The 22,483-nt window shown below is 42.8% G+C and overlaps 1 long non-coding RNA gene across 2 annotated transcripts in view; it reads left to right on the top strand.

The window, feature by feature from the left end:
• LOC137322444 (uncharacterized) overlaps nucleotides 1–22,483 on the top strand; it is a 103,815-nt gene that overhangs the window by 2,207 nt on the left and 79,125 nt on the right. For both annotated transcript variants that reach the window (XR_010963125.1, XR_010963124.1), the window contains exon 2: nucleotides 3,529–3,653. This is a non-coding gene — a long non-coding RNA (uncharacterized lncRNA). The remainder of the gene's footprint in view (nucleotides 1–3,528; nucleotides 3,654–22,483) is intronic.

Below are 22,483 nucleotides of genomic sequence, written 5' to 3'. Positions count from 1 at the left end.
TAGATGCTACATGTAGTTCGACTTGCTGAGTCTTGACAGGTGGTCATTATAGTCATGTCACAGTGGGGAAATCTTGTGGCAGTTCCATCACGATTCATGTTTTACATCATATGCTTCGGCTCTAATGTAAGGTGGCCAATTAAATGGTGTCCCTTATCGTAGTACAAGGTTACTGCCAGTGGAGACTACTGTACTGGGGAACTGTACAGCTCCAACACTGATTCCAGTATTCTGTATTCCAATATTGTCCACCCTGTAGCGAAATATAAGCTCGCAATATTTCACGTGACTCAACAGGAAAGTTCACAAAGAGCTGGAAGAGTAATTTTCCAGTCAGCTGCTCACTTAAGCTAATGACTAAAATATTTCTGAGAAACTTCTTGCATATTTTTTTCCCATTAGAAGTTCCTATTTTTAAAACATCCTTTTGCTAAGAAGATCCTTATGCTATGAATCATAATCAGCAATTATTGCTGTATCCAACATGTTTGACAACAGACATAATTCTGGGCCTGCCCGGACAAATAGCAATTTGTTACTGTTTCATGATACATCCATCACTAATATTTTCACAGTAACTGCATGAGACATTTCACACCAAAATTCCACGTGAATGTATCACCCACAATCCCATTATTGCTGATGGTACGAAACAGTCATTCTTCACAACCAATGCAGCAGCCTTTATTTTAAAACAAACCTGTGGTTTATATGCAGTTCTCTGTCACAAACTTTCTGATCTTTATTTTATCCATAATTCTCTGCTCCTCTGAACTTTTCTGTCTTGTTCCTCCTCACAAGATCACAAGATGGTTACAGATAAGGAAGGTCTTAATTCATCCATCCATCCTGACAGATCCTTATGTTCTTCCATTGTAGCATCCAATTACTTCTTAAATAATTCTGAGGGCTCTTTTTGTACATCATTTTCCTCGTATCTTATTACTTCAACAATGTGTCTCCCCAGTGGCTTCAACATAGGAGCTGGAAAAAAAAAAGAAAAAAAAGACTTGCATTTATACAGCGCCTTTCACAACCTCGGAATGTCCCAAAGTGCTTTACAGCCAATGAAGTACTTTTTTTGCAGTGTAGTCACTGTTGTAATGTCGGAAATGCGGCAGCCAATTTGCGCACAGCAAGGTCCCACAAACAGCAATGAGATAATGACCTGTTAATGATAATCTGTTTTAATGATGTTGGTTGAGGGGATAAATATTGGCCAGGACACTGGGGAGAACTGCCCTACCCTTCTTCAAAATAATGTTTTGAGTTTTTTTACATCCTCCTGAGAGGGCAGACAAGGCCTCGGTTTAATATGTTCTATTGGTGTTGGTTGAGCGATAAATGTTGGCCAGGACACCAGGGAGAATTGCCCTGCTCTTCAAAATAGTGCCATGGGATCTTTTACGTCCACCTGAGGCCTCAGTTTTAACATCTCACCCAAACGACAGCACCTCCAGCAGTGCAGCACTCAAGTGTCAGCCTAGATTTTGTACTCAAGTTCCTGGAGTGGGACTTGAACCTATGACCTTCTGACACAGAGGTAAGTGTGCTACCCACGAAGTCACAGCTGGTGCTCAGGGCTTTTATTGAGAAGCATGTGGTCGGTGCCCTCTAAGATCTTGGACCTGAGAGGGCCCACTGCAGATTGCAGTGTCTTGACTGTGGTGGGGCAGCCTGGCTCAGCTGCCTTTCTGGCTCCATTGGCTGAGGGGATGGCGGGGAGCAGGCTTGCTGTCATCCTCAGTGAGGACGACATTATGCCACTGCCGTTACCCTGGGTCTGTAGCTGAACACTGCTACTGATCTGTGCGGAAGTAGGAAGATCTGTGATGTGCTTGAAGTGTCAATGCATTCCCCAACCTTTCGAAGGCAGAGGAGAGCCCGAATGACACCTGTTTGTGTTCCGATCAAAGATACTAGTACTGGTGACATAGACTCCTGGACAAAGGGCCCAGGTCATCATCCATAAAGATGACCACATGCTCCACCGTGGACTATGGAGTGTTGATACTGTGCACGTCACACAAGTTGGAAGCGGATTCCTCCATATTGTTAAGAAATGGTACGGCAGCTCGTAGGCAGGCTGACCAATGCCTTGAGCAATTGCTGGTGCATTTGCAAGATCTATCTTCTGAATGCTGGGCTTCTAAAGCCTTTGTCTTTGTCCCCTTCAACAGAGCTACGACCCGAGCTTGGCCTCCAGCCAAATATCTCCTGGTCTGCTCTTCCCACCATCCCGGGTGTTGTGGGCCAGCTTGTCCTGCAGGAAGAGTGGGAGTGATTAAACATGTGGTTCTTGTAAAGGTTTGTACCGATGTGTGAAGCAGTGGCCATGCTGAGATGGAGAAGCAACAAGTTGCGAGCAAGTTAGGCAGGTGTTACTGAGAGCGGCTCCAGTGTGAAATGTGAAAGCAGTTGGCTTAAGAGTGAAATGCTTTCCAGTTGTTAGAAGGTATAAGCAGAGTGGTGTTTGTGGTGGTTCTGAGGGCAGCAGCAGCTGGTGAATGTGTGCTTATAATGAGAAGGAGGGTTGGTGCTTTGAAACATTGAGATGGGAGGAGAATCATGTGGGGGAAGGAAGTGTTTTCGAGTGTGTTGTGGCAAGGCAGCATCCTGAGCAAAAGAGATAGCAAAACATAATTCTCTCCTTCGTTGTCCAGGTAAGGTCACTGAACTTCTTCCAGCACTGCAACCATGTCCTGGAGATGATACTTCTGGCACTCATGTTTTCAGCTATCTCCTTCCATGCCTGCTGCAGCATTTACTTGGGCACCCGTCTACCATCCAACAGATAAAGGACCTGTCTCCAGGCCCTCACTTGCTTCATTAGGTCATCAAACGTTGCATAACTATATCTTGGAGTCCCAGCAGGAGACATCTCTGATGCAAAGTTGAAAAACTGTGCTAAAAATTACTGACAAGTTAATAGACATCTCCCTTTAAGAGATACAATTTCATTTTAAATTAGTGTTGGGCCCGCAAGAAATCCCACCCTCCAAATTGGCAAGCCGCCAATCAACACTGCCAACATTCAGACAGTTAGCCTTGAGATTCAAATGAGGCCCGACCATCAAAGTGGTTTGATCCTCGCTGGTGCCGTGGGGCAGGTGTCTCAATTGCACTGCCCACCGCCAACCCAATGTGCACCACACATGAAAATTGATCTCACGGACCTTCCAACAGAGGCCAATCGATATTGACCATTGGCTGAACTTTGGCTGACCTTTCGTTTCCCATAACCCCATGCAATGAGGCCAATTGTAGCACCCTCGCTGCTACCTTGGCTGAGATTGGTGAACTCAGCATGGTCTGGGAATCAAGCCTGGGATCTTCCTGGTCTGTTTGAAATATGCTTTTTGATCACTATTATCTAATATAGATCATCAAAAAAAGCACACTGTAAAAAATGCAAAATACTGAAAATACTGATAACACTCCCCTGGGAAAAATCAACTAGGATTTGTTTTTGTGTGATATTGAAAACCTATATTTCCTCCCAATAACCATCATTCTTAATGTACTCAGGTATTCCCAGGTGCAACATCCATGGTGGGAGAGAGTTTGGATAACGGCCAATTCATAAACGCAACTACTCAAGTTGAAATCTGTCGGTTCTCTCTGCCTGCCACTTCGATCTGATAAGTGTTAGGGTAAGTGAATGGACACCAAAGTAATCAATACTTCTAATATTAATTCTAGTATCAACTATTTGTGAAAGTTTTGATTATGCTGTTTAAAACAGTGTAATAAATTAATCTTTTATAAAAATTACTTGCAATTAAAATTGTAATACTATTTTAATGTGAATTCAGAAGAAAAGTGAATCTGATCTTGACTTCTTGACATTTGTTCACCCTACCAGCCAATGTAGCTCAATGGGTAGCACTCATGCCTCTGATTCAGAAGGTTGTGAGATTCATAGTCCCACTCCAGACCCTTGAGCACAAAATCTAGGCTGACACTACAGTGCTGCACTGTTGGAGGGTGCCATCTTTCGGGTGAGATGTTAAACCGAGGCCCCGTCTGCCCTCTCAGGTGGACATAAAAGATACCATGGTACTATCTCGAAGAAGAGCAGGGGAGATCTCCCTGGTGTCCTGGCCAATATTTATCCCTCAACCAACATCACTAAAGCAGATGATCTGGTCATTACCACATTGCTGTTTGCAGGACCTTGCTGTGCACAAATTGGCTGCTGCGTTTCCTGCATTACAACAGTGACTACACTTCAAAAAGTACTTCACTGGTTGTAATGCACTTTGGGACATCCTGTGGCCATGAAAGGTGCTTCTTCTTTTACTTCCAAACACGTCTTTCGGACATGGTTTGGATCCCTTATTTGACCTAATGTGTGTTCGAGTTTCCCCTCCCCCCTCCCCGTGCACCCCACAATCTCACAATGAACGTCTATGTGAACTGCTTCTTCCTATTGTGCTTTTGACATGGTAGTGAATTCAACCCACTAATGAGTCAGTAGAATGCAGCGATTTCATGTTTCATTGATATTCAGCAGAAAGAACATAACATTCTTTTTCCACCTTGCAAAATCTGATGTAAACAAGCAGCTGCACAGTGCACTTGAGCAGAACGAGTATAGCCTCCTCAGCCCAAAAGACTGATACATCAAACATGGGGATACATTATATAAATAGTGAGTGTGGTTGAAGGATAAAGTGGTAGACTGTTTTAGAAGTGTTGTAGTGCCTGAAACCAAAGTATAGGACAGTAATCACCAGTGTTCAGAATAGCTTTACCCAATATAGATACTAGCTCCATTTAGTTACAGTGCACTTGGATTTCGCTAGATGTTATTCAAAGTACTGTGCTTAATCCATAAAAAGACTGACCATAATAAATATCAAAGTTTACTTCTGTGTCTAAAAATAAAAGTACATGAAGCTAGTTTCTTTCTGAAAAGACAAAGAGGAAGATACTGAGCAAAGAAGGTGAAGGCCAAGGTCTATAGTGCAGGGCCTTTACCAAGGTTGAATAGAATAAAAGGGAAGGTGAGATAAATTAGGAAGTGGTGGTTTTAAAATCCTGCTTATTGGATGAGAAGACTGATGACGGTAAGTTCTACCATCTTGGGAGCCTAAGAAGAAATGTGTTTTGAATACATTTGTGACTTCACCAGAAACACTGACAGGAGGAAATCTTCGTTGACATGGTTACGATGTCACTACACATGACGATAACAGCAATTCTTTCCCCATGGTGAGTTTCAATCGTTAGCCATGCTGTCATCAGGAGTTTCTACATGGGGGTAAGTGCTTCCCCACCAGATCAGAGGGAGAACCTCCCAAGACCTTTCCTGTGGACCTCTCGATGGCTGGTTATAAACCAGATTTTGTCCTTGGATAGCAGGGTGTCTGATATATGCAGAAACACACCACCTTGCTCAAGAAAACTGCTGCTGAGACCATCCTCAACAGGGGAAGTTTTGGTTCGCCACACACTTTCCCAAAACGGACACACCTCACTTACCCAAATCCAGACTGTGTTGGTGCAGGTTGGCAATAAGAATTTGTGGGGAGGGACAAACATGGTGTGCCTGGTGGCACTTTGGTGGTGGACGGTCTCAGGTGGAAATGGTCAAGCAACATTCGGATGTAGGGCCTGACAGCACTTGCCAAAAGTCTCGGGAGCGTTTGTAAGCATCCGGGAGAGTGAGGCCTTGCAGCCTTGGAGAAGGGGCTAGTACTTACAGGGGATGGGAGGCTGGCAGCAGTTTTCTTGATTGGCAATCATTTGATACATGAAGGGGCCTCAGAATGTAAATGGGTGAACATTTTCTTTTTAAATTAATAAAAAGCGCATAATCAGAATTGATTAAGTGCCAATAAAAAAAAGTCAGTTATAAGATGCATAGAAATGGTTATCTGAACAATTGAAAGTCAGATAAGAACTCCAATGAGAAACTAAATGGTGGAGTTCCCCATATATGATGTCAACCGAGTACCCATCCTGAAAGCTCTACGGAATATTACACATTATACTGGATGTCATGTGAACTAACAACAACTTGCATTTATATAGCGCCTTTAATGTATGGATAGGTCCCAAGGCACTTCACAGGAGAGTAATCAGACAAGAATTGAAAGCAAGCCAAAGAAGGAGATATTAGGATGTTTGACTAAAAGCTTGGTCAAAGAGTAGATTTTAAGAAGCATCTTAAAGGAGGAGAGAGAGGTGGAGAGGCGAAGGGAGGGAATTCATTGTGTCGGCTCCAACCCGTTCCAACCTAAAATGGCAATCAGAATCCTATTTACATCATAGGACCCGGATTTCCATATTCAAAGGGGCCCATCGACTGAAACAGGCAGGAGCTTTGGACACCTGGCGGTAGGCCCCTTTTAAAATGGAACCGGCTGCATCAACAGTGTTAATGGGACACTAAGGACAACCGACCTCATTTTGACGCCTTTAACAACAACGACAACTTGTATTTATATAATGGCCTTTAACATAGGAAAACGTCCCAAGGCGCTTCACAGGAGCGATTATCAAACAAAATTTGACACCGAGCCACATAAGGAGATATTAGGACAGGTGACCGAAAGCTTGGTCAAAGAGATAGGTTTTAAGTGGAGTCTTAAAGGAGGAGGGAGAGGTAGAGAGGTGGAGAGGTTTAGGGAGGGAATTCTAGAGCTTAGGGCCTAGGCAGCTGAAGGCACAGCCGCCAATGGTGGAGCGATTAAAATCGGGGATGCACAAGAGGCCGGAATTGGAGGAGCGCAGAGACCTCAGAGGGTTATAGGGCTGGAGGAGGTTACAGAGATAGGGAGAGGTGAGGCCCTGGAGGAATTTGAAAACAAGGATGAGAATTTTAAAATCGAGGCATTGCCGGACTGGGAGCCAATATAGGTCAGCGAGCACAGAGGTGATGGGTGAATAACAACCTAAGGTTATAAATTGTTAACTTATCAACAACAACAACAACTTGCATTTATATAGTGCCTTTAATGAAGTAAAACATGCCATGGCGCTTCACAGGAGTGTCATCAGACAAAATCAGACAAAATTTGACACCGAGCCACATAAAGATATATTAGGACAGGTAACCAATTTGGTCAAAGAGGTAGGTTTTAAGGAACAACTTAAAGGAGGAGAGAGAGGTGGAGAGGCAGAGAGGTTTAGGGAGGGAATTCCAGAGCTTAGGGCCTAGGCAGCTGAAGGCACGGCCACCGATGGCAGAGTGATTAAAATCGGGGATGCGCAAGAGGCCGGAATTGGAGGAACGCAGAGATCTCGGAGGGTTGCAGGGCTGGAGGAAGTTACAGAGATAGGGAGGGGCGAGGCCATGGAGGGATTAGCAAGGAGAACAGAGCAGTAAAATCTAAGATGGTGGTTGGAACGTGAGCCTAAGTAATCCTTATTGTTATTGGACTAAGTGTCACCTTTTTATGAAACACCTTATACAAAGGTTCCATTTTTGAAACTCTCTAAAAATATACTGGGAAGATTACAGAAGCCTTGAACTTCCAGCAATATTTTTGATACTTTATCATTTTATTTAAGAACAGCATTTTTTTCCTACTAGGAGGTAAAGCATTTCTGACAATACATCATCTTTAAGAGAACGCACTGTTCATTACACCCTTGAGGACCTCGCACTGACCTCTGTGTGATCTTTCCATGAAAAACAGAGGGAGGAGGTCTCAAGGGAGAAGATCATATGGATCTTTTTGTGGACTTTCCGCTGAAACAAATGATGCAGATAAATCTTGACAACCGCTTAGCACTGGAAGCTTTCCATCAAGTTCCAACAAATCACAGCAGTGTTCACTAGTTATTTGGAGAACAGTGTGCGCAGCTGTAAGCATACAAAGTAGGATTACATAGAATTTACAGCACAGATACAGGCCATTCGGCCAAACTGGTGCATGCCAGTGTAAATGGTCCACACAAGCCTCCTCCCACCCCTCTTCATCTAACCCTATCAACATAACCTTCTTTCTCCCTCATGTGTTTATCAAGCTTTCCCTTAAATGCATCTATGCCATTCGCCTCAACTACTCCATATTCTAACCACTTTCTGGATAAAGTAGTTTCTCCTGAATTCCCTATTGGATTTATTGGTGACTATCTTTTATTTATGGCCCTTAGTTTGAGAATCCCTACGTGGTCAGTTTTCGGTAAAATATTAAAATGTCTACGTGGCAAAGAAGCAGAATGCAAAATGGTTAGAAAGGGTTAATTAGTTAGTAACTGAGATTGGTACAGGTGGCCTGGCCTCCTGCTGGGCCATATGTTTGCGTAGTCAGCAGGTTTGCATGGTCTTATCAATGTAGAGTCTTTGATGTGATTCAAGGACTGGTCTGAATGTCTCCATGTTTATGGCAGATCAATATAGGTAACGAGCTTAGCCAAAGTTGAAAGACATTCCAGGTTGGGAGATAAGGAACAGAAGGGACAGGGAAGAACATTCCAAGTTGGAAGGTGAGGAAGTATCCCCTTTGATGTCTAACAGCAGCATGATCAGCACATGGACGATTTATGATTGGCCGGAAATAATGTAACCTCGCATGGCAACCTGTGCCCGGCTTATGATTGGTGTTGACCCTCGTTAAGTATGTTCCAACCCTATTGATTTGTATAAAAACGTGTGGATTTCTGTATGTTTCTGTTCTTGCTCTGCCAGCATAGAGGGACTCTATCAGGAGTCCAAATCAATGCTGCAGACTAAGAACCCTGCTATTAAAGTTGTGATGAACTTTAAAATGTACTCGACTTCAGTTTTTACTGAACCAGACTGAGGGGAAAGAATCCGGATCGTCAAGTTCAAGAACAAGCTTTCAAGCTATTGGTGTTCCTGTTTTTCTCAATCAGTAGACTTGCTGCCATTGTGTTCAGAAAAAGGAACTTCTTTTCCAATGGTTTTATGATTTTACTAGAAATAGCAGCCTTGTCATGTTGACGATGTCACAACACATAGTGACCAGAGAAAACCTTTCCCCATAAGGTTTTGAAAATCAATCCAGTCAGGAAATAGGTTAAACCACATTCTGTCCTTTCACCTCTGGGACTTGGGATCAGATCCAACTCTGACAGATGAGATTACAGTCTTTTCTCTCCAGTAGGTATCCTGTTTCAAATGAAGTCTCCTCTCTGTAATGGTCTTAAGTGCAATGAGATTTCAAGTGGAATACATTTGCAATATTATAAAATTTGCCAAGCAAGATGACAAAAAAGAAGTGAGATAAACAACATTGAAAGAGCTTGGGGCCAATTCAGCTGATGTGTTAAGACCTGGAAAATGGATTTTAACATAGATATGTACATTGGCACAGGAAACCGCAAAGGCATACATAATGAATACCCCTTCATTACATAGAATTACATAGAGCCTGCAGCATAGAAACAGGCAAACATAAACTCTGCACAGTTCTGGTCTCCCATAATATAAAAACTGCATAGTTCTGGTCTCTATATTATAAAAAGATATAGAGGCACTGGAGGAGGTGCAAAAAAGATTCACAAGGGTGATACCAGAATTTAGAGGATATACTTATCAGGAAAGGCTGAACTTGCTGGGACCCAGAAAGTGGTAAGAATGTGGAACTCACTACCACAAGGAGTAGTTGAGGCGAATAGCATAGATGCATTTAAGGGAAGCTAGATAAGCTCATGAGGGAGAAAGGAATAGAAGTACATGCTGAGAGGGTTAGATGAACAGGGGTAGACGGAGGCTTGTGTAGAGCATAAACGCTGGCATAGAGCAGCTGGGCCGAATGGCCTGTTTTTTTGTCCTGTAATTCTATGTAATAAAGGGGTATTCAGTAGCACAGGAGGAAATGAAACAGGATTTGAGTGTGACTGTTGATCATTCGTAAGTACAAAATTACCAGGCCGAGGTTGTAAGGAGTTCATTGACACAGCATTAGCTTTTGTTTGGCATCCATTCCACGTGGGCTTGTTTGAAGCTTTATCCATTTGGGCTTTATTTTGCTCATAGTTTCAATTCCTCAATCACAGTCTAAATTAAAAGATACCATGGTGCTTTTTCAAAAAAGAGCAGGGAGTTCTCCTAGTGTTCTGGCTAACATTCTTCCCTCGACCAACACTGCCAAAAAAATATATTAACTGGTCATTCATCTCATTACTATTTGTGGAATTTTGCTGTGTGCAAATTAGATGGCCTATATTCCTAGAAAACAACATTGGCAATGCTTGAAAAATTCCTAATTGACTGTGAATCACTTTGGGAAATTCTGTGGTCATAAAAACTTAATGCAAGTTCCTTTTCTTCTTCTTCTCCTTCCTGATCTGTATTTATTTTGTGATGTGTCCAGGGGTTGGTTCCATGACAGACATCTATAATGAGCTGCTTACTAAACCTATACTTTTGGTATCTTGCTGCTTCGGCAAAATATGCTTGGACAAAGCACCCTTTCTTGACGGGTGGGTGGAAGGGGCACAGTGTGTATTGACATCATTGCCCTCCTATCTCGCTATTAAGTGGGCAAAAGATAACTTAGAACTACATGGTAAGAAAATCAATAGGAATGCCTTGTTGTACTCACACTGTTTACAGGCCACTAATAGAAAGCCAAAGGGGATGAAACTCATCTTAGGCGCTAGTGCAAAATGATGACAGTGCATTGGCAGTCCATTTAACTCTCCGCTTAATTTTCTTTTCCATTGAAGTCACTGGGGAAGAAAATCAGATGGGGTGTTAACCGGGCTGCCGATGAGCTAGCGTATTGCCCAAGACGAATTGCACCCCCAAAGTCCCTGCAAATTTGATAATCAGCAAAAGTTAATGAGCAGCGTGCGCAGGCCAACACAGCTTACTATTGCTATCTGATGTATTTCCCACACCTATATCTCCTTTTGAACAGTTGATGTAAACATCCAGCAAAGGTTCAGCAGCCCCACTGTGGCATCACATTTGAGAAATACCCTGAACACCAAATGGCAGCATGCAGCTCCTGTTAACGACTTGCAAAAACATTAATTTGGAAATTACTGTGAGCAATGTCACAGTGTGAAGGCGTAACGTACTCATATCAAATTCAACTCTCCGTTATTTTAATGCATGTGTTACCTGTTTATTTTAAAATGGGTTTATGCCGTTGCCCAAATAGCGAAAAGAGTAATTTGATATGACTGTATAATTTCCAGACTATAGCGAGTAGAAGTCCAGGGGAGGCAATGAGTTCATGGGAAGGATGCCAAATTCACTTCTTTGTGTGTTTTCAGTTGAATGCCAATTAAATGAATTAGGGCACGCGAAGGTCAGCTTGCTTATAATGTAAGCTGATCACAATTCGGATTTTCAAAACTGGGACGTTCAACTTTGAAAAGTGGGACAAGCCACGTCCAACTTCGAATATCACCCAGCAAATTCTTTTCATTTCTCCGTTTTACTTCCTGCAGTCGCACATACAGAAAATGGAGCTGGATAGAGACACGCTATAAGCGCAAGTTCGAGACTCAAGTTCAGATAGTCGGCTTATGTATACATTCAAAATGCACTTTAAAGGACTGATACATTGTAAATACGGCCCAACAACATAAGATAACTTGAAATCCGAAAAGGCCATTAAGCTCAACAAATCCACTCCTTTAACAACCATGGGTAAGGTAGTGTAATGGTTATGTTACTGGACTAATAATCCTGAGAGCTTGGCCTAATAATGGCCTAAAGAATGTGAGTTCAAATCCTACCATGGTTTGAAAAATCTGTAAATAAAGAAAGCTGGTATCAGTAAAAGTGACAGTAAAGCTGTCGGATTGTCGTTAAAAACCCAAACTGGTTCACTAATGTCCTTTAGCGAAAGGAAACCTCCTTACCTTGGCCTACATGTGACTCCAGTCCCACACCTATGTGACTGACTCTTAATGGCTCTCTGATAGTGGCCTAGCAAACCATTCCGTTATCACCACCTCCTCACAGCACCCACATTGTGAGAATGAATTTTTAAAAATGCACAAAGTTTCTTATTGCGCACTCTACCCCACCTTGGGATGTTTTACTATGTTAAAGGCGCTATATAAATGCAAGTTGTTGTTGCTGTTATTTGAACCCCTGGGAGAAGGATAAACATGAATAATTCCTGATCCCAAAGGTGACCAAACAAAATTCCAGAATGTTCATCCATCCCGATGTCTTCACGATTCAACCCGCTTCTCTTCTGCACAGAACTATATCCCCTGCCCCGGCCCTTGCAGCACTAGAACTACAGGCCTGAAGACATCAGCTCAAGGCCCGCTTGAAAACAGACCTCGGGACTCATCTGCACTAAACTGGCGAGCTGCGGATGCCAATCAGGTGTACCGATGCAACTCACCGGTCAGGGCCTTAAGAAATTTGTCCAGCTCGATGCTAAGCTGACCCATAGGTAGGCCCTGAGAGGGGGAGGGAAGCAAACCAGAGTGGGGGATGTGGGGGTAGGCCCAGGCTGGCAGCTACCTACAGTAATTTCACAGAGCCAGGAGAAGCAAAACTATAAAAAAAAAGTTCACTTACCTTTTTGTTGGCGGCACCCTGTGTGGCCTCCTTTAAGGACCACAGATTAGGCCTCCAATGACCCGGATTAACTGGGTCATCAGAGGCCTAATGACGAATTTCGATCGGGGTCCTAAAACTGGCTTTAGGACCCCAATTTGCATATTCAAGGCGCCTAATGCCTCTTTCAGGTGGATGCAGTGGGCCATTTCGGTGGTAGTCGCCATTTTCCAATTTGGCAGTTGGTGCGCTTCCATGGAAGGTCACACACAAGAGATCACGACCCAGATTTGGTCATTTCTCCCCCCCTAAAAACGGGCGCGACAATTTCCAATTCCTCCCCCACTACGTTCAGTGGAGTATTTTCGTTCACCTCTGTCCAGACCGTGTCCAATAACCATCAATGCCAATCCTAACCAGATAGGTATCCAGTTCCTTTTTGAAGGAGTGAATTGTTGTAGCCACAATTACTTTTCCCGGGTAAATGTTCCACTGCTCTGTGGGGAAAAGATGTTTTTCTAGCCTTCAATTTCACTTGTGGCTTATTAATTTTAAACCTGTAATTCTGTGCCCACAGTCTAAGTCAAAAAGCCTGCTTACATGAACATCATCTGTGCATCTTGGCATTTTAAAATTAAAGCCTTTTTAACTGAAATATTCAGATGCATTTTCCAGCAGAGCAGCTCATTTCAATTTATTTTCGCGACTCCATAAATCACATTTTTTTCATTTCATTTAAAAATCTGGTCACTGCACTGAATGATAGGAGCTTTTTGGAGGCCTGATTCCAGATGCACAAAAGAGCAGTTGGGCCTGGACATCAAAGGTACAAAAACGTCAGCCAACTTTCCCCAAAGCATTAGTGATTTTAATTATGAATCCTGTAAGAAACCATTTTTTGGAACATATGCATGTTAAAGTCAAACAAGGATCCAATCTGTCATACAACAATCACTTAACCAACAACACCAAGATGGTTGGCCAACTTGTAATAGTGTTTCGGAAAGTAACCAGACCTCTCCTGCATAGCACATGTATCGGTCTGGAGCTGCCTGATCTCAGGAAAGCATGCTATTGACTGGATACTCTACATTCCCACCTAATAGAAAGCTTTCCAGGGATTGGGAGACTCTAGATCAGCTCCTAGGCTATTCAGAGTCATGGGGGTAGAAATTAGACTGCATTGCTCCCGGTTTACGGGTGTAAAAGGACGCAACGGAGGCCAATTTCGGGGACCAATGCTTTGTGCCCCAAGGATGCCTGAACGACCTCTGACCTGATATTAGTTCAGGCCATTTTTCAGGCGGCCGGCGATGGTGGGTGGGGGCTGTCTAAAAAAGGTGTTAGGCCCCTTGCATATTCCAACGAGGGGCCTAATGCCTGTTTTAGGACCCCTATGAAAAAGTGGGCTGCCCTGAGTGGAGCAAGTGGCCACCACCAAAAACATAAGTTTATCTGGTGGCTCCGGCAGCTCGCATCAATTTCGGGCGGTCCTGGGGCCGGCCTTGTTTGCTTGTGCAGTACGCGCGCCACCCGGTTCGCGCCTGAAAACGAGTGCAAACAACTTATCCCCCATAGACTGCAATGCTTTCAAGAGATGTGCTCCAGCCCAATCTCTATTGCTGATACCATGAAACAGTTAAAATCGCCATGGCCTCAATCTGCCATGGGTGGCTGGGAATCTAACTGAAACCAGCGGGTTCTTGTCGAAAACCTGCCATAATATTTGTATGGAAGTGCTGACCTATATTTCCAGCTTTGGTGTCAAGAGGAGCGTTTTCCCACATAGTGAGTAAGAAGGCTTCTGCCGCCTACAGATGGAAGCACCTTGTTGATCGAGTGTATTGTTTGATGATTGTCACACAGAGATGAAGCAAGTCGCTTTCTTTGTCAACTGATGATTACTGCCTGGGACACCTAAATCATAATTGGCCTCACCATTACAAAAATAGCCATATTAAAAATGTACCCGGCTGCAAAGGTAATAACCCAGGGCTGGAAATGCCATGAGCTAATTATATAATAATCGGGTTAGTTTTACTCTAATAATGGACGCTCTCTGTTAGGGAAACCATGGGGTTCTTCATTTAGGCTTCACACAAGCAAATCTGCTGTACAATCCGTGTGTAAACAGGCCTGCCCGATTACCACAAGTCTTTACATTTTAAAGCAGCTAATGCTATGTCCCACAGCAGGTAATCCATTCAGAATAGGTCCTTCATGCACCGAGAAAGAAGAGCCTGTGAGGCATATGTACTCAGGTTTCCAGCCCCAGGCGAAAGCTGCCTTTTTGCTTTAACTTTGTATTTACTGAGCTGTGGCAAATGAGGTGCTTGTTCATGAAAAATCAGCCAACTGTACACTTGTTCGTAAAATCTCAAGCTGTAAAAGGGTGATTTAAAAAGTGAACGTATCCAAAAACAAGGGGAAGACAATGGAGGAGTTCCAGCATGTTGTGCCATGGAGTGCTAAAATGTGGGCCACACATGCAAATTAATATCCTCAGTGCTATGGAAGGGATGTAGTGAACAGGTCAGATCCTTCCTCGAGAGCGGGATAGAAAACCATCTGTGACTGGGGTACAATGTGTGACTGGGGTACAGTATGTAACTGGGGTACAGGGTGGGACTGAGTTACAGTGTGTGACTGAGTTACAGTGTGTGACTGGGGTACAGGGTGTGACTGAGTTACAGTGTGTGACTGGGGTACAGGGTGTGACTGAGTTACAGTGTGTGACTGGGGTACAGGTTGTGACTGAGTTACAGTGTGTGACTGGGGTACAGGGTGTGACTGAGTTACAGTGTGTGACTGGGGTACAGGGTGTGACTGGGGTACAGGGTGTGACTGAGTTACAGTGTGTGACTGGGGTACAGGGTGGGACTGAGTTACAGTGTGGGACTGGGGTACAATGTGTGACTGGGGTACAGTGTGGGACTGAGTTACAGTGTGGGACTGAGTTACAGTATGTGTCTGGGGTACAGGGTGTGACTGAGTTAGTGTGTGACTGGAGTACAGGGTGGGACTGAGTTACAGTGTGTGTCTGGGGTACAGGGTGTGACTGAGTTAGTGTGTGACTGAGTTACAGTGTGTGACTGGAGTACAGGGTGGGACTGAGTTACAGTGTGGGACTGGGGTACAATGTGTGACTGGGGTACAGTGTGGGACTGAGTTACAGTGTGGGACTGAGTTACAGTGTGTGTCTGGGGTACAGGGTGTGACTGAGTTGCAGTGTGTGACTGAGTTGCAGTGTGTGACTGGAGTACAGGGTGTGACTGGGGTACAGTATGTAACTGGAATACAGTGTGTGACTGGGGTACAGCGTGTGACTGAGTTACAGTGTGTGTCTGGGGTACAGTGTGTGTCTGGGGTACAGTGTGTGACTGAGTTGCAGTGTGTGACTGAGTTACAGTGTGTGACTGGGGTACAGTGTGTGTCTGGGGTACAGTGTGTGACTGAGTTGCAGTGTGTGACTGAGTTGCAGTGTGTGACTGAGTTACAGTGTGTGACTGGGGTACAGTATGTAACTGGAATACAGTGTGTGACTGAGTTACAGTGTGTGACTGAGTTACAGTGTGTGACTGGGGTACAGTATGTAACTGGAATACAGTGTGTGACTGAGTTACAGTGTGTGACTGGGGTATAGTTTGTGACTGAGTTACAGTGTGTGACTGAGTACAGTGTGTGCCTGGGGTACAGTATCTGGTTGGGGTAGTGTGTAACTGGGTATTGTGTCTGGTTGGGGTACAGTGTATGACTTTGGTATAGTGTCTGGTTGGGGTACAGTGTGTCACTGAGGTATAGTGTCTGGTGTTAATTGTATCTGTGATTTATATCAATTAGTGGTAATTGTACTCAGGCAGTAGGTAAAAATTGGGGACTCTCTTGTATCCTTTTATAGGAGGGTGTGTAATGTTGAGAGGGGTGAATAAAGGCTTGGAAGCAACTGAAGACCAGGCTCTAGTATTCTATCCTTCATCACCTGGCTATCCAGTTTGTAACATGCCTAAAGGTTCAGGTTAGGAACTATGATTTTTTTTTGGACATTAAAAAAAGAGAAACTTGAAAGCCTAGAGCCATTGTGGAAAATGGAAGAAAGCAAATTTAAAGCGCCGTGGTCCGATTTCCCTCCGATGTTCTCAGAGTTTGAACTGGATGACCAGTGGAAGAATGAGGCTGATATGTGGACACAGTTTATTACTTTGGCAAAGAGAAAACAAGGCATGGCCATGGTGTTGTTGCTTCCTGATTGAAGTAAATCAGAAGTAAGGTATTTTCTGAGATGGATGCAGATCTTTTGAATAATGATGAAGGTTTTACCTTTCTAATAGAATTTCTGGATCAAATCTACAAGAAAGGTGACCTGTTAAGTGCCTATGAGGCCTGGTCAGCATTTGATAGATTTCAGAAAATGGATGGCCGTTCAATGGAAGAGTATATCATGGACTTTAACAAGTTGTACAAGAGGTTGACAAAGTTCAAATTGGGAATCCCTGGATTGGTACTAGGGTTTAAATTACTAGATTGTACTAAGGTGTCTCATATGAACAGGCAACTGGTCCTAACTGACATCCTATTTTCAGATAAGGAGATTCTGTTGGACCAAATGGTTGCTGCCTTAAAAAAAATTCTTGGGAAAGAGTCATTCCCTTCGGCCTTCATGGAACAAATGGGGCCTTCCGCCGTGACACAAAGAATAGAAGATTCGATGGTTACCAGGTTTCAAAGTGTTCCAGATACTAAACGCAGGCGCCAGACCAGGTTTCAAAATTTTCAAGAGACCAGACGCAGGCGTCAATATGATGGAAGGATTAAAGTCAGCCAGTTCGGTGATGAAAGGAGGTGTGGCAAATCCAGTTATATCAACAGAAGAGAAAATTGGGACAGTAATAATGGGTGACTGAATCCCAGGAATGCCCAAAGAAAAATCAGGAAATGCTTTAGGTGTGACTCTAAGTATCATTATGAGGTGAATTGCCCAGAGCGAAGACACAGGGTCTTTGAAATGACGCATGAAGAAAGTAGTTCTGAGTAAGAGGATGAAGATAATGATGACTCTGAACAGATTATACTGGTCACAAGGAGTTTTAATCCTTTGATGAATGTATTAGTCGCGAATTCCTTGAATTGTGCGGTGTTGGATATTGCATGAATTTCAACTGTACGCAGGGTAGATTGGTGAAAATATTATCTTGATTCACTAAGTAGTGAGGATCGAAGCAAGGTTAAGGGATATAAAAGTTCGACATGTTTTAGGTTTGGAGATGACAACACTTTGAGGTCACTCAAGAGAGTGGTAATTCCATGTAAGATAGCTGGAGTAAGTCATTTTATAAGTACGGATGTAGTCTCTAGTGCCATACCTATACTTTTGGGTAAACCTTCCATGTAAAAGGCAAAAATGAAACTTGACATGGAACAAGATGAGGCAATCATTTTTGGGAAATCGGTGATTTGCAATTTACCCAGTCCGGGCATTATTGTATCCCCTTAATAAAACCTGGTGTTTCTCATCGGCCTGTTAGACAAGTTTTAATGGTGTCAGGCGATAAGGATAAGAGAGACAAAAAAGAAATAGTCTTAAAGTTACATAGACAATTTGCCCACCCTACTAAAATTCTGCTAAAAGGTGCAGGTGTAGTTGATGATAAGTATACAAGACTAATAGAAGAGATTAGTGAGAACTGTGAAATCTGTAAGATGTATAGACAGACGCCCCCACGTCCCATTGTAAGTGTTCCATTAGCACGTGACTTTAAGGAGTTGGTTGCCATGGATCTAAAGGTATGAGACAAAGACAGAAATGTTTTCATCTTACATTTTATTGACCTGACTACGAGATTTAGTATTTCTACACTAATATATAGTAAGGAGAAGAAGGTTATTCTAGATAAAATTATGGAAAAATGGATAGGGACTGGACTTGGGACACCAGCAAAGTTTTTGACCGATAATGGAGGTGAATTCGCTAACGTGGAGTTCAGGGATATATGTGAGAATATGAATATAATTGTTATGAATACAGCAGCTGAGAGCCCCTTTAACAATGGTCTTTGTGAAAGGAATCATGCTGTGATTGATAACATGGTGCATAAAATTTTGGCTGATTGAACAGAGTGTAAATTGTCAACTGCCCTAGCATGGGCAGTTCATGCAAAGCATTCCCTTCAGATGGTTGGAGGATATAATCCTTACCAACTAGTCTATGGGTGCAACCCCAAATTGCCTTCTGTTCTTTGTGATAATCCTCTTGCTTTAGAAGGTGCTACAATTAGTGCCATATTTTCTGAGCATTTAAATGCTATGTATGCAGGCAGACAGGTTTTTATCAAGGCTGAGGTATTAGAGAAAATTCGTAGAGCACTGAGGCATTGTATTAGACCATCTGAGACAGAGTTCAATTCAGGAGATTTGGTATAACTATAAACGAGAAGGTCATAGGGAATGGAAAGGCCCTGGTAAGGTAATAGTTCATGATGGTAAGACAGTAATTGTCCAACATGGCAATCAAACTGTTAAGGTTCATTCCTCACAATTAATTGGAATTAATTTTAAAATCTCAGACTCTGAGCAGTTGTGACTCAGATGTTCATAATTTTTTTGATGAGGTTCCTGAGGTACGGACTGTGGTGGATCAAGGGCTGGACAGTGGTAATGTCAGTGATCAAGAAACACATGACAGAGCTATCACATCCACAGAACAATGTACCAAAGTGGGTACACGGGTGACATATGTTCCAGAAGAGACTAATGAATGGAGGGATGCAACAATTTTGGGATGTGCAGGCAAAGCTACTGGTCAGCTTAAATATTGGTTGAATGTTCAGGATGATGGCCAAGAAGAGAGGTCCTTGGACTTGGCAGAATGGGGTAAAAGAGTGGAGAGTACAAAAGCGGAGTACAAGTAATGATAGGGAGTCCGGAAGTGAATCTCACATCAGAAAACAATGGCAAACTCGAGATGAAAGAGGGAGATCTCGCAGTAGTAGTTCCTCCAGACATAGAAGTGGAAATAGAAGACGTAGCTTGACTAGGTCAGACAATGAAACAAAGACCACAGAACAGTCACGTAACAGAACTAGAAGCAAAAGTCCTCATGATCGTGAAGTTTTGGTGGCTCTTTTGGCAACATATTCATGGGAGTGCAGGTCAATTGACATAAAATCTGCATTTCTGCAGGGAGAGACTTTTTAGAGAGAAGTGTTTTTGAATTTGCCTAAAGAGGCAACAGATGCGGAAGGAAAACTATGGGAACTAAACAAATGTGTCGATGGCCTGAATGATGTTCCAGGGTATGGTATTTTTTGGTGAGATCTGTTTTGCTGAAAATAGGTCGTGTTCAACTAAAAGCAGATCCCGCAATATTTTATTGGTACCGTAACGGAAAACTTTCAGGCACCTTCATGATGCATGCTGATGATTTCTTATGGGGTGGTACTATGGAATTTGAGAAATTCATCATTAATAAGATTAGAGTAGAATTTAAAATTGGGAGTCAGGCCTGTGGGGCTTTTAAATATATTGGTTTAGATATTAAGCAGAGTGGGTCTGGTATAACTTTAAATCAACAGTCCTATTTAGAGAGTGTTACTCCCATCCCGGTGAATCATACTAGGGCATCACAGAAAGGGGATGTTATATCTAAAGAAGAGACAGAGCAATTACGAAGCTTGATTGGTCAGTTGACCTGGTTGTGCACTCAGACTAGACCAGATGCTAGTTTTGATGTGTTGGAGTTAAGTACTTCAATGAAACATCCCATAGTAGAGAATGTTTTAAGGGCAAATAAAACATTACGAAAATTAAATATAGATAATTGCGTACTTCAGTTCCCATCCTTGGGTGACCCAAAGAAAATGAAGCTAGTTATCTTTAGCGATGCTTCACATGCTAATCTTCCTGATGGGTATTCTGGTGCTGCTGGTTTCATAGTGTTTCTTATGGGTGAGAATGGGAAATGTTGTCCTTCAGCTTGGGAAGCTAAGGAAATTAAAAGGGTTGTTAAAAGTACTCTGACTGCTGAAACACTGGCTCTTGTCAACACTGTGGATATGGGATTCTATTTGGCAAATGTCTTGAGTGACATCCTGTACAATGGGAGTACTGAAGATAGTATACCCATTAAATGTTATGTAGACAATCGTTCATTGTGGGATAATGTGCACTCTACAAAAAATGTAAGTGGGAAATGATTACGGATTGACCTTGCTGGCTTGAAACAAATGCTGGAGAGAAAGGAAATCTCTAAAATTAACTGGGTGGATTCAAGCCATCAAATGTCGGATTGTTTTACTAAAAGAAATACATGTATGAAGAAATTATTAGGGGTTTTGGAGAAGGGTTGCCTCACAATGTAATGCTTTGAATAGTATAAGTTGTACAGAGTAAGGAAGTTTTTATTTTTTGAAATTTTGTTGGTATTGTTTATATAGAGTTTAATTTTTTTTTATTTAGATGAGAGAGAAGGGAATCTGTTAATTGTATCTGTGATTTATATCAATTAGTAATTATATTCAGACGGTGGGTATCAATTGGGGACTCTCTAGTATCCTTTTATAGGAGGGAGTGTAATATTGAGATGGATGAATAAAGGCTTGGAAGCAACTGAAGACCAGGGTCCAGTATTCGATCCTTCACCACCCAACTATCCAGTTTGTAACATCTGGCTGGAGTTTGGGGTCGGCCTGAGCACAGTGTGTGGGTTGTACTGCAGGAGGCATGAGACACCGTGGCAGGAGATATCTGTTCAGAGTTTTTTTGGGTTCCCTGGGCCCGTCATTGGTCTCAATGCTTCTGAGCTCCGTGGGACACCATTATGTTCGCTGAGGTGTATACAAATTGTTTTCCCAGGAAACTATAGCATGTGTTTGCATCCAGATCATTCCATGAACCAGCGTGACTTAAGGCATGATTTCCCGATGACACCACTCCAGGAAATTCCCGGCCCTAAAGTGTAAAAAAAGACTTCAGGCACATTTTCTAAATCTCTCTAGACTTGGGTAGTGTGCCTTAGGATTGGAAAGTGTCAAATGTCACTCCATTATTTAAGAAGGGAGGCAGGGAGAAACTAGGTAACTACAGGCCTGTCAGTTTAACATCAGTTGTGGGGGAAGTTACTGGAATCAATGATCAGGGACAGAGTGTCTGAGCACTTGGTAAGTATGAGCTGATCAAAGAGAATCAGCACGGATTTGTGGAGGGCAGGCCATGTCTGACTAATCTAGTTGAATTTTTTAATGATTTGATGTACATATCAGCCATGTTCTAATTGAATGGCAGAACAGGCTCGAGGGGCTGAATGGCCTACTCCTGCTGCTATGTCTGGAACCAGTTTTCATTGAGGAATACTCAGTACCTGCTAATTCAACGCTGTTATGCTTATATTATTAATTCTTCTTATATGATGTTGTTTTGTTTGGCCATTCTGTGATGCCAAGGAAATTAAGTTGTAACAGCTCCACCTTTATATTTCCTCTGGTTGGGTTTACTGGTAAATGTAAACGCTTCCTCTAATTGCTATTTTCAGAAATAGCAAATATGGGGTGTTTTCCCACTATGTTGACAATATCACTGACACACAGCGAAGAATGAGACATTTTCCACCCAGGATTGAACAATTTGGTTGAATGCACGGAAAATATGGCATTCATTCATAACATGTGAAAACCTTAGCAACCTTAGTGTTGATGATAATAGTGGGCAAACATTTGACAAGTTCATACCACCACCACCACCACCACCACCACCACAACAACAACGTGCTTTGTATAGCATCTTTAACATACTAAAATGTCCCAAGGCGCTTCACAGGAGAGTTATCAGACAATATCTGACACCGAGCCACATAAGGAGATATTAGGACAGGTGACCAAATGCTTGATCAAAGAGGTAGGTTTTAAGGAGCGTCTTAAAGGAGGAGAGAGAGAGGGGGAGAGGTTTAGGGAGGAAATTCCAGAGCTTAGAGCCTAGGCAGCTGAAGGCACGGCCGTCAATGGTGGAGTGATGAAAATTGGGGATGCTCAAGAGGCCAGA

The sequence above is a fragment of the Heptranchias perlo genome, chromosome 6, assembly GCF_035084215.1.
Source record: "Heptranchias perlo isolate sHepPer1 chromosome 6, sHepPer1.hap1, whole genome shotgun sequence".
NCBI classification, from domain to species: domain Eukaryota; kingdom Metazoa; phylum Chordata; class Chondrichthyes; order Hexanchiformes; family Hexanchidae; genus Heptranchias; species Heptranchias perlo.
The sequence above is the reverse complement of the archived record's forward strand: the minus strand, read 5'-3'. Positions and strand labels throughout refer to the sequence as shown.